This window comes from Alligator sinensis, unplaced genomic scaffold (genome assembly GCF_000455745.1).
Source record: "Alligator sinensis unplaced genomic scaffold, ASM45574v1 scaffold857_1, whole genome shotgun sequence".
Taxonomy (NCBI): domain Eukaryota; kingdom Metazoa; phylum Chordata; order Crocodylia; family Alligatoridae; genus Alligator; species Alligator sinensis.
The window spans coordinates 775,919-788,290 of NW_005842439.1; the positions used below are offsets into that span (position 1 = coordinate 775,919).

Consider the following 12,372-nt stretch of genomic DNA (forward strand, 5'->3'; position numbering starts at 1 on the left):
TCCCTCGGCTGATCACGGTAACAGGGAAAGCGCTGTTGGAAAGGAGGGGCAATGGAAACTTGGACAGGAGGGCTGGCAGCTGCTTTCCCACTTGCTTCTCCAGGGGTGGCCCAGCTACCATGTTGGTCATGAGTTTTGGGTCTGTTGTTGTGTCATTTAAAATCACCCTATAGATTATCCATGCAAAGTGTGCCAAAGAGCATCTGGCAGGTGAAAGGCAGCACTTCCTAAAAGCCTTCCTGATGTGTGTTATAAGGCAAATATGGATCTGGGCAGCATTCCCCACTAGCTTGCTAGGAAATTTGGCACCACTTCTTCCAGAATGCTTGGCACAGATCCTCCACCACTGGGATGCCTACTGTCCTGTTTGCAAGTCAGGCAGCTGATCAGGAGAGGATGAGAGGACTTGAAGCCCTGGCCAGGCCTTGGGATGGAAGGGCGTAGGTGGATTTGCAGGGTTTCTCTAGAGGGTGTTTATCCCAAGAAGGTGGATGGGGGTTTCTGGAGGAGGCCTCCTCCATATCTGCATTGATATCCAGCTGTCATTTAAAGTTCCCTAGACCAAAAAGTAGTGCTCAAGCCCTGTAACGCCCTGTTAACTCCTTGCTCCTACTTAGCATCAGGGATGTGCCTCGGAGTAGCAGAGCATATGGACATTACAGGAGCCTTCTAGGATTTCCCCATGAACGTGTCCCTAATGCCAGCTGGGCATAGAGGATGCTGCTGACACTTCCATCTGGCATTTGCCCACTGCCTGCCTTTCGGAGACCGCCGGCACCTCAAGATAGAAACAACCAGAGCTTTGGGTTGCTCTTGGATTTGAGATGCTGGGCTGGACTTTGTGCGAGGCACAACAAGGGTTAACAGGAGAGCGTGCTCCGCGTTTCTAGCACTGAATTATAATGGCTTTCCCAAATTCCCCCCTGTGCTTCTCACGTGTTGCCTAGCATCTGTCGCAGTGGCTCAGTAATCTAATTAACTGCCTCTCGGCTATTAAATATTGCAGCAAAGAGTGTGAGGACTCCATCATTTTCTGTTCAGGTCAATGGGGCCTCCCCATAAGAGCCATCCTAGAGCTGAAAATTAATTTTCTCAGCAAGCTGGTCGCAGGCACTTCTGAATACTAAACCTCTGCACCATCCACACATGGGAGTGGGGCTAGGGGCTTTTTAGGGTGGAGTCGGCTGCTGCAGCAGCTACTGAATTAAATCCTAGCTTGGGTTTCCAGCACATGGAGGGGCACGAGGGCTGGCCGCAGCCACATATACCTGCTGCTAAGTCAGCTTCTCCAGTCTCAGTAACAAGTGCGGTTTTCTCAGCGATTCATTTTTAATCAATGCATTTTCGAGCAGTTCTGGGGCTTCAATGTTCCCTTGCCGCCTGCGGTCCGAAGCCCTGGACACGTGGAGGAGGAATAGGAAGTGACACTGCCCAGTCTGCCCCTGGAGCGACCTGCAGAAAGCTGGTGGGAAGTGCAGGCTGCAGTATGAAATGCTTGTGGTGGCGTTACTTCTCTTGGGCTAGAAGAGGCTGTTTTAAAACCACCTGCGTTCTTAACAGTGAGCATCCCATCGCCAAGACGTGGGATCTTTTTGTTCCCTTTATTTATAAACTCATTCATTGTCACATCCTTAAGTAATGAGGGCTCCTGGAACCAAAGCTCCAAAATTGGAGAGTAACGTCTGCAGTTAAACGTGTCTGCCCGGAGTGACTATCCCACGTTGCCCAGGCTGAGCCCCCAGAGGCTTGTCCCGATTTGTGATGGGCTTGGTGGAAAAGCTGGGAAGATCCCTCTGGCAAAACAGCCCTACTCTGAGGGCTCCAGAGTAAGGAGCTGGAGACGACAGCTCCAGGATCACTTGTGTCTTTGGCCACCATCTCCTTGAGAGGCTCCCAGGTTATTATGGGAGCCTGTTGCAGCTCCCAGAATCCGGGACTCTAAACTGATGCCTGCCTTGGCATAGATAAGGGCAGCTGAGAGGGGATCGTGGCCAAATAGCTCTGACTGAGCACAGAGAGCTGGACTGTGGCATCCTCCACTTGCTTCCCTTCTTGAACTCCTTCTACTCTGTCTGCCCAAGAGGAATCGGGCTGTGACCAAGGGTTGACAGGGAGCGCTCTGCTGTCTGTAGGGCCCCTGGGGATTCAAGGGATCAAGGTAGAATATAGGTTCACCTGGGACGTTCACCCTCGCCGAGGATGTCCCACCACTTGATGTCTGAGCGGGACGCAAGAATGGTGGAGATTGAACAGGATGGTGTGGCGTGCAGAGCACGTATTTGTAGACTGCGATTGTTTGGAAGCAGACCAACTTGGTACCCCCAGCCTGCTGCGGTGCTGGGGCAGGGAGTGCCATGGGGTCTGCCAGGAAAGGGCCCCCCAGTAAGCTCTGGAGAGTTGGAGGATGCTGGGAGGCAGTGACTGCCCTTCTGCAGCATGTCTTGGATGTAGGCAAGGGCAGTGTCTGGCAGGGTTTGACCTTTGCCCTTACCCCCCCCGGATTAAATATGAGGGTGCACACATTGTGGGCAGCTCCGTGCGCCAGTCCAGCACAGAGGGATCTTCCCATTCCTGCCTGGCAGCTGAGGAGATGCCTGCTGCAGGTCGTGTTGGCCAAGACCATCTTCTGGCGCATCCAGGGCACTGCTGCCAGTAGCACCACCAGCTGCTGGTTTTTTCAGCGGGGGCTTGTCTGCGGAGACCTGGAGGTGGAGACGAAGCCTTTCCCTTGTGCAGAAGCAGGGGAGAGCATCTGGCCCGTTCTCTGAGACCAGCTGCGTTCAGGTGCATCTTCATGTTTCCCAGAGCACCCACATATCTGACTATTTTTTGAGCTTCTACAGTATTCAAGCCTCTCTGCTTCTCAGCATGGTAGAAACCTCACTGCTGCTGCCCTTTGCTCTGTTTACAACATCTCTCAGTAAGGAGCAAGATGTCCATGGCTATTCTTTGAAATCCTGTGCTTTCAGCCTGGCACACATTGAACCAAAAGCCAAGGCATGTTTGGCCTCTTGGGGCCAAGATGAACTTTCATTCTTCTTGGCTGCTAACTTTGTCCAGCTGGTTTCACTGTCCAGAACCCAGAAAACTTTCCCCGCATCCTGACATTTCTGCCATCGCCCACTGTGACCAGGGAAACGTATTGGGGACGTCCGTCCCCTTGATGGACCTTCATGTTCATTGCAGCATGGCTTTGCAGAGCACTAGCGTTGGGCTGTTAAACCACATGATAAAGCATAGTTGGAAGGTTTGTGCTCAGGAGCGGGGGGGAGAGGGTTTTTTGGGTGGGGTTTAAAGACATAAATGGGAAGTAGGCATGTAATGGGTTGATCCATCTTTTTTTCCTAGGGCCATGGGTGCCTAATGGTGCACATATGTCGTCCCCCCGCCCTGCAAAATGCTGATCCACAAAGCTCCCAATCCTACCTTACTTTAGTTTGAAATGCAGTAATCATAACTGGAACAAACTTGTTTCCAGGAAGAAGCTTGATCTCCCACTGGGCCAGGTTTCAGCATAGGCCGGTCTGCATCAGAGCCCCTTTCCGCAGGGTTCCCACCAAGAATGCAGTGTGACAGTAAAGTAAGTGCTGATCCCCACCAGTAATTCCAGGGATCAAGGGTAATTAGCAGCTTTAAAAGGAAAGGCCTGATCTTGCCCAGCACACGCAGCCCTGCAACTGATTTCTGTGTCTCAAGTGATCGGTGACCCATGAAATAATAACATTTTATTGGTCCTCTGCAAGGCTTAAAAGTGATGCGGACCCTCTTTCTTCCCATTTGGACTTTTTTATAAGAGATTTGCTCAGCGTTTCACTCTGTCTCACTCTCTGAATACTCACTTTGCCTCTTTCCCACGGTACAATATTAGTTTTGTTAATACTTCCTGCATTAAACAGCAGGAGAGACACATTATGAAACTGCCCTGTTTCACTTTGGGAGCTGGGTGAGAATGAGCAGATTCGATGCAAAGAGGCATGTACAAACTCCAGAGATCTTCAATAAGGACAGGATAAATGCAAATCAATCGGGAGCCTGATCAGCTGAGTAGGACAGGCTGTTCTCTTGCTAAATGAAGAACAATTAAAGCAGGCAACATTCAACAAAAGCAGCAGCACCAGCGAGGACCGCTCTGCCCCTGGAGCAGCAGGAGGAGAGCATATATAAGAATGGGCTTATTCCATACAGCTTGTCTGAGGAGCTTATCGGTGTGGGATGTAAGGGGTCAATTTGCAAAGGGGCTTAGAATTGGAAAGAGAGAAAAATCAGGAGGAGCTTTGTAGCCCAAGAGTTAGGGCTTTCATCTGTGAGTTGGGAGGGTCAGGTTTCAAGTCCTGCCCCAATAAATATTTGATTTATTCTTATGGTACAGAACAGCTTCCATAGGAGAGAGAGAGAGAGTCGTTTTGAAATCCTCCCGTCTTGCTTTGGGCACTCTTCCTGGGTTCATGTCTCTGTTTCAACGCTGGTGGGGTTTGGATTTATAAACAGGTCTCCCACCTGCTGCAGAAGATGAGATAGATGAGGTGGGGGTCTCGGTGCTGCTTCCTGAGAGCGAGCTGACCTGCCTTAATTGTTAAACTCCAGGAGGGGATTAATGCGTGAGAATTTCTGGCCAAGATGCATGCCTCCCCCTGGCCCACAGTTAGGCATCTAGCTTCCTTGCATTTCCTACTACCTGCTCAGGTTTGTCTCCTGCTCACTTGCTGCTTTCCTTGGTTCCCTTCCTGTGCATCAAACTCTCTGTATGGGGCTAGCTCACGGGGAGCCTGAGCTGAGGACTGCGTTGGTGCAGGACGTTCAAAAGGTGGGCACTGCCGGACTGAGCATAACTAGCGGTTGGGGCACTCCAGGCTCTTTGGGATTTGTAAGATTTGAGGTTTACGTCCCCAGCTACAAAGCAAGCCTTTGAGGCTGGGTCTAGCATAGCCCCTGCGCCTCTCTGAGCACAATTATAGCAAAGGAGTGGCTCCCTTTGAGACGCCTCACTTCTGGCTGTCCAGCACCTTGGCTCGAGCTGGGGTTGCACGCAGCCGTGCCGTAGCCTTGCATCTTCCTGCCAGTAAAAACGCAAGGCTGGGGCAGCAGCTGAGCGGTGGTTTTGAAGCTCATCCGTGGTGTCTAAGTGGTGGACTTAGGCACCTACGTAGCTTTGAGGATTAGGGCTGGGTGCCAGTCTCAGAGCTATATTATAATTTAAGAGGCCACAGTCACAATAAACTTCATATCTGTTCATCAATTCCTTCCCCGGGTTATTTAATTACCCCTTAGATAACAAGCATTTTTAAAAGGTAATTCACTGCTTGCCACTTCTGCCTTCTCCTGGCTCGGGGCAGTGGGAACGGGCTGGTCGGATGTTCGTACCCTGGCGCTGTCCTTGGTTAATGAGCTTGAGTTCTGGGTTTCCAGACCCCCCAACCTCAGAAAGCTGCTGGCAATCATGAAGTTGTCCAGGACCCAGCTCTGGCCATGCTCAAAATGCTGTAGCTAACCTCGTCTCATGGGCGCAGCCCGTTTGTCATTTCAATTAATCATAATCCTGAGCTGCCAAAGTCCCAGATTAGCGGGGTGGGGTGGGGTGTGTTGTGTTGTTTTGTTTTATTTTTTGTCGTGGCTCATGGGAAAACTAATTTGCATCTACTCAATGGCAAAAGCAAGGCGGTCGCTGGCTGCAGTGTAAGAGCAGGTGTTTATCTCTGAAGCCTGTGCATGGGGCGCAGTGGGAAGGGAGCGGCTGGCCGCAGGAGCCAAGCGTATCGATATCAAGCGTCTCCTATACCTGGACAAACAAAAAACACCTGGAGCCTGCGGTCTGGCTCCTGACTGCACTTACCAACCCCTTGGAAACTTCCCATCTTGTGTGGTTGGTGTCGAGGGAAAAGGGAAAGTGTGTCACTCTCTGCTCCCCCAAAGTTCCCAGTTTTCTTCCATTTTCCACTTCCATGGGGGGTTTTTTTGGAAATTTCCTAGCCAGGGCTCAGGGTTTTTGCCAATCACGATGCACTCGGAGATGTCCAGTCTCTTCTCGAGCTCAACTCCCCTTCTCTCCAGAACTGTCTTGATGACCCCCCCATCACTTCTCGATCACCCCTCATGATTTCCACCCCAGCCCCTTCCCTGCAAGACCTGCCAGGCGGCTGGGGGCCCAGGAATGCGGTGCAATGAAGCAGACGTGACAAGGACTGACAACTCAAGGGTTTCGAGGCTCTGCAGACGGGGAAGTGTGTGCAGCCCGTTGTTTCCCTGGGGGACTGATTAGCCTTGGTTGTGATCTCCTCTGCGCGGGAGGGATGTGCTTGGCTGGGGCTGTGGTAGACGAATGACGTGCCTGTTAATGAGCTTTCTCTTTTTTGCCTCCCCAGATGCCAGCGTCACGTTCACTTCCCTCTCTGCCGGAGCCTGCAACAGCGACTGATTACCGCTGCGTGCGCAGGATCTTTTGTGGCCCGTCCCTGGCACCGGGACAGCACGAGGGCTGACCTAGGAACTAAACTGCCCCACGTGGGCTGGGACGGGAAGCTTCACAAAGCTGCTAGTCTACCTGCTGTGTGATCAAGAGACCGAAGGAAAGTGGAGGAGGTGCCGGTTTGCAATCCTGTGGGTTTACAGCCATGCTCTACTGGAGCTGTCGCCTGCAGTTGTTGGGTGGGGAGGGAAGTGGGCCTGGCTTTGATATGCTGAGAAACATGGACATTGCTTTAAGCCTGTTTGGTAGCAGGAGGTGGGAGTAATGGCCATGCCCTGGGGTAGCAGCATAAACAGCTGGCTGGAAGAGTAAGGCCGCTAGTGCCATCTGTGCCCTCTGGAGATTGCAGTAGGCTCCCGTGATGGTTTTCCTGTGTGTGTAGGAGCACATAGCACAATAATCTCATTAGGTGCTTTCTTTGTACTGGGTTGGGGAAGAAGGGCAGTTTCTACATGTTTTTTTAAAGCAGTGAATGTTGCCAAGTGCTTTATATTGGGGGCCACTGCTGTTTAGCTGACTTTAACTTGTTTTAAAGACCTGGCGGGCGAGGGGGGTGGGAATGGTTATGGACTGTGGATGGAGGAGGGATTGGGTAATTCGGCTCTGGGCTCAGCATGGGTTAGAAACTTTGTTCTCTGCTGGGCTCTTCTGCTATGTCAGTGCCATGCCAGGGCAAGGCTACTGCAGCAAGGTGACCCAAATACCAGCTCCCATTGCCCTGCACTGAAGGCAGCCACTGAAACTTAAATTGGGAGTCCCCACTCATAATTAAGACAGCCCAAGCAGCTGACAGATCAGCAAAGTGAGGCAGGGGCTTGTTGTTTTGAAATTGGGAGCATTTGCCTTGCATGTTCACCTGCCTTCTGTTTGCAGCCTGGTAGCGTGCTGCACACGGCTGCTGCAAAGAGATTTTGCACCCCAATAATGTGCCAAAATACTAGGATGTGTGTTATGCTGCTCTGGGCAGAGCTCAAACTTGCTGCATCTTCAGTGCTTCCCCTCTGCACGGTCCCGTTCCCCAAACACTTGCACAGATGGAAGCGGTGCTAGCAAATGAACATAGGATTTGCGGTTTCCACACCTGATTGTCACCCCCCTGAGTAGGGTATCCCGCCTCTAGCAGCGCCCGATGCTTGACGCTTCCGAGAAAAGCAAAACTGAATCCAGTGAAGCATCACACCATTGGCACGGAGAATGATGGGTGGGTACAGAGGTGAGGAAAGCCCTCCTCACCCCTGTGCCACCCAGGTGAATGTTTCTGGCCATGTTGTCCTGGTCTAAATTACCCATGTTCAGTTCGTAGAGACCTTGAGTGTCACAGGTGAGCTATGCATTGGTGCTGTTTTCCACATAATAGCCACTAATTCTTAGTGTCCCTTTGTCCCCCTTGCGGGGGAGGTCTCTTAGACTGTGGCTCTTGACACAGAAGGATACAGCTTCTTACTGAGCCAGATGCATTTCCCTTGCTGGCTGGCCACAGCTGGAGATGGGCTCTGCACCTGGCCAGCCCACTGCCCTCTGGCGTACGGCTACTCCAGCATCCCTGTGAGTACTTTGAGCTGTCCTTTCCTCAGCGGATTAGCCAAATGATGCAATGTACTGAAAGCCCTTGACACAGCCTCAAATAACAAAGGCCTTTCAGGAGCCAAGAGCTGCCTTTGCTGTCAGGACGAGCACACTTTGTATACAGGGACCTCTGTACCGGACAGATTTACGTTTCTTTACATTTTGTAGTTGGCTCCCAGATCTCTGAAAACTTGAATAAAACGGTCTGGGAAACCATTTATGTCTGTGCTATGGGAGTCTTATTTTCGAAGCAAGCTGGATTTAGGTATAATAACAGGGCCGAGGAATAATCATACGCTTCACACGTTGTGGTGCCTCACGGCTGCATTTCATAAGCAATTCCATTTAACCTGGTTAGGTATAATTATCTTTGCAGTTAGGGAAACTGAGGCAGGGCATGAAGTGTGTTGTCCCAGATCAGAAAGTCATACTGCAGCTCCTCCAGAGGCGAAATCAAGGACACGACCGCATCAGGCTTCCAACCGTGAGACGAGGGGCAGAAGCGAGAGCCCTGGTGTCTGGTGCCAAGCAGATTTCAGTGGTCGCCGCTAGACACGATCCCTTTTCAGGGGAAATCTGTACTATGAGCGAAGATGCAGAGAAGAGCTTTGACTTCTGGTTTTTCGCTTTGCCATCATCCAGCTCGTCTTCTCCTGACTTCTGCAGCGCTGCAGTGCTGGAGGGGAAAGTTCATGTTCTAGCTTCCCTCTGGTCTTGCACTGCACTCACCACTGTGGTCTCCTCCACATGCACCATCTCCTCATGCCAACATCACCTCCCCTTGCTGGGCCAGTGTCAGGCATTTTATGGGATATGCCTCGCTACTGAAGCATTAGAAATTCCTCCCGACTATGAGGACACTAGAGCTTGCACAGCCTAGATGTAGGGGTAAACCAATCTGTTTTTCTTGATCTCAGCTGCAATTCAGTGGGAATTAGGCATGTGTGCGCCTTTGAAGAGCTGTGCCTATGTTCTTCATTTGTAAAAACTGGATCGGAGCGTGATCCTACCACACACAGGGCGTTGGGAGAGTAAATTCAGGAATGTAACCGAAGCAGTCAGAGGGTAGGGTGATAAAATAGGAAGAAACTTGGCCCACTTTATTCATTATTAGGACCACACAATTATGACCCCCTTTGACTACAGAAGAAATGTCCTCAATCACTTTTCATTGACTCTGATTTTTAATCTTGGCTCTGGCCGTTTAAAAAGGCCTGTCGGAAGATTTGTGCGGCGATAGTTTTGGTCACGGGGGGAAAAACCCAAGACGTTCCCCTTTGTTTCCATTCTGGATCTCGCCTGAAAGACGATGCCAAAGGGCTCACAAGTGGCTGGGCGCAGCATCAACCTGTTGCTAGGGGATTGTGTGTGAATGGAGCTACAAAAGAGTCGTAGCTTCCAGCAGCGGAGGGTTAACAGTTGGGAAAACTACAGCTGACTCTGGAGTCCCGCTGATTTGTGATTGTGAGGAGGAAAAGCAGCATTAAAAGGCATGTTGTAGAGTTCAGGTGCAACCAAGGCAGGGAAGGAGTGCAGGAGTTTTCCTTTCTTGGCTGTGCTGTGCCCTGGTTCCTAATGCACAAGTGTCTCTCACTACAGCCCCCACCCCTCCTTAATGCTGTGATAACTCTCTATCGTATAATGCTAATGGATGTGTCACCATAATAACCTGAGAAAGACCAAAGACAGGCAGCAAGCATGGAGTGGAAACCAGCTGAGGTTTGGGGTTTGGTGTGGGCTCGGCTGTGTGGTTGGCTGCCTAGCCGGGCTGGGTTTTTTCCCACCCACCCAGCTCCTGAGCCTGCCAGCAGCTGCCAGGGGAGCAGGGCACAAAGTTGCAGGGCCTGGCTCTGGGTCCTGAAGGCATTGGGCCCTGGCCAGTCCCCTGAAGGCTGCTAGCCCAGGAGAAGGTGGTGCCCTGTGAGTGCCGTTGGCTGTTTTGCCAAGTCAAACATGCCAGCCTGTTGATCCCTAGGTTTTGGGTGCAGGGCATATTTATTTTCCCTGGGTCCCTGGAGTCACTGATCCAGGAGTCCCCCAGGGCCAGCTCCTGGGCAACAGCACCGTGGCCGGCGTGCTGGTCTTCCAGCCGTGAGGGTTCACAGCCTGCTCGGGCCCATCTCTGACCAGCAGTAGCTTTCTTTATTTTTCTTAAAGTGTTCTCCATCTCACCTGGGCGACAAGCGGCAGGCCTCTTGCAACTCAGCTCCTCACCTGGGTGAAGATGCGAGTTTGGGAGCTCAACCTCCCCTCCACCTCCTGGGACGCAGGGCCAGCTCCCGGCTGTAGTTGGCTGCCTGTTCCTTTGACCACGAGCAAGTTGCTTTATCTGCAGCGGAGTCCCTGTCTGTGTAAGGCAGGGAGAGCGATTCCCTCCCTCCCAGAGGTGTTTTGGAAGGATAAATGAATGCACAACTTGGAGGGAACAGGCTGGGAGGGGAGGGCTGGATGCCAGTGCCCAAACTGGACCTGCATCAGGGCTGGCCTTCGTAGCTAGCCAGGTCTTAAAAGCCTCCAAGGATGGAGAGTCCGCAGCCTCTCTGGGTAACCTGTGCCAGTGCTTTACTACCCTCCTGATGAGAAAGTTGTTCCTAATATCTAACCTTAACTTCCCTCGCTGCAACTTGAGACCATGCTCCTTGTTCTGTCACCTGTCACCACTGGGAACAGTCCAGCTCCAACCTTTTTTGACCCCCCTTCAGGGAGTTGAAGCCTGCTGTTAAATCGCCTCGGTCTTCTCTTCTCCAGACTAAATGAGCCCAGTTCCCTCAGCCTCTCCTCATAAGCCGTGTGCCCCAGCCCCTCCATCCCTATTTTTCTGCGATTTGCCCATCCCCAGGTTTTGCCGGCTTGATGTCTTTGACCGGCAAAGAAACATCCGCAGCAGGAGAGCTGGCACTGCAGTCCCCCGCTGTTGGATGGCAATGCTGCCTTGCGTTGTTTGGACGTGGGCAATGGGCATCTTTCCAGTTCTGCTCGGGCGGCCCCGGACAGGCTGTGCAGCAGAGCAAGAAGCAGAATGAGCTTTCCATGCCCATTCTCCCTTTTCATCGGAGTCAATTAAGAAGCAAATAGCTGGAGATTTACCACCTCCAGTGTCCAGCGTAATCTCCACATTCATTTCGAGGCCGTCTCTTGGATTCTTTTGCCAAGTTAGACGCACAGTCACACTTGAGCAGCAGACATTTACAGCAAACCAACATACTCGTGAATTGATCCACTGCGGCTGGCTCACTCCGGGCCCCGTGTCTTTGCCTCACCTTGTCACCCATATCACTTTTCTTCATTAATGTCTGCTTGGCGTGAGCTTGAGGGGTTGCTCTGCATCACGTAAGCGAGCAAAGCTGTGACCACTGGAGCCAAGCAGGCTGCTGAGCTGGCCCTCCCTGAAGGTGTGCGATGCACAGGGTGGTGAGACGGCCGTTACATGGGTCCATGGAGCAGAGGCTGCCAGTGCCAACCTCCTCCGTCAGCGATCAGAGGAAGACATTGATCCTCTTCGTGATCGTTGCCTGAGCAATGCATCTCAATGCATCCCGAGTCCTACGGTGAGTCGGCTTGTACTGCAGAGGGGACCCCCCCCATGACCGCATCCTTTTTTTAAGATTGTTTTATTTTATTTTATTAATTTTTTTGGTACTTGAAAAAGCTTAATAAACACACAATGCACTCTCCATGCCCTCCTAATCTGTAGGGGGCCTTGCAATGTGGCCTCAAGTATACTTCAAAAAACTTTATAATAAGGGCCAGTATGAAGACGACCTGGGCGGGGAGTGTTAAATCTGGTTCGTGTGTATTTTAGGAACAGCCATAATAAAAGGAAAGGGAAAGAAAGAACAGGTGATACGACCGAGGAGAAATATGTTAGTTCTTCTTTTTTTAAAAAAAAACAGGGAAATAATAAAAAAACGTTACAATGAGGAACAAGGAGGTGATGGGAGGAGGGCGGGCAGCCGGGTGCAGTGAACATGCTCCCTGGTTTAGAAGAGCTGGGAGATGTTCCCTCGGATAGGTAGGAGCCAGGGAGCAATAGAGAAAGAAAAGGTCTGTATGGTTTTGCTTAGTGCTTCACCATCAAACACGCTGGTTAGTTCCTCATTCATTCCTGCCTGTCTTCATTGACCCCAGTGATCCCTAACGCGGAGAGAGGCAAACTTTGAATAAATTGATTCAGGTACTTCCTGAAAAACATTGGTTTGGGCATCCTGTTGCATCCTGCTCTCTCTTCGTGCTGCCGTTAGCTCTGCACCTTCCCAGAGCGGCAGCCCCTTCCCTTTTACACCGAGCAAGTTCTCCTGCAAGCTCCGTCCTGGGCTCTTATGTTGCCTTTCCCCCTCTTTCCC

At 51.5% G+C, this 12,372-nt stretch overlaps 1 protein-coding gene across 4 annotated transcripts in view; it reads left to right on the top strand.

The window, feature by feature from the left end:
• KLHL25 (kelch like family member 25) overlaps nucleotides 1-10,156 on the top strand; it is a 27,229-nt gene extending 17,073 nt beyond the window's left edge. For all 4 annotated transcript variants that reach the window (XM_006030346.3, XM_014523070.2, XM_014523071.2 and 1 more), the window contains exon 3: nucleotides 6,360-10,156. The gene's annotated coding sequence lies outside the window, so the exon portion shown is untranslated. The remainder of the gene's footprint in view (nucleotides 1-6,359) is intronic.
• The last annotated feature ends 2,216 nt before the right edge of the window (nucleotides 10,157-12,372 follow it).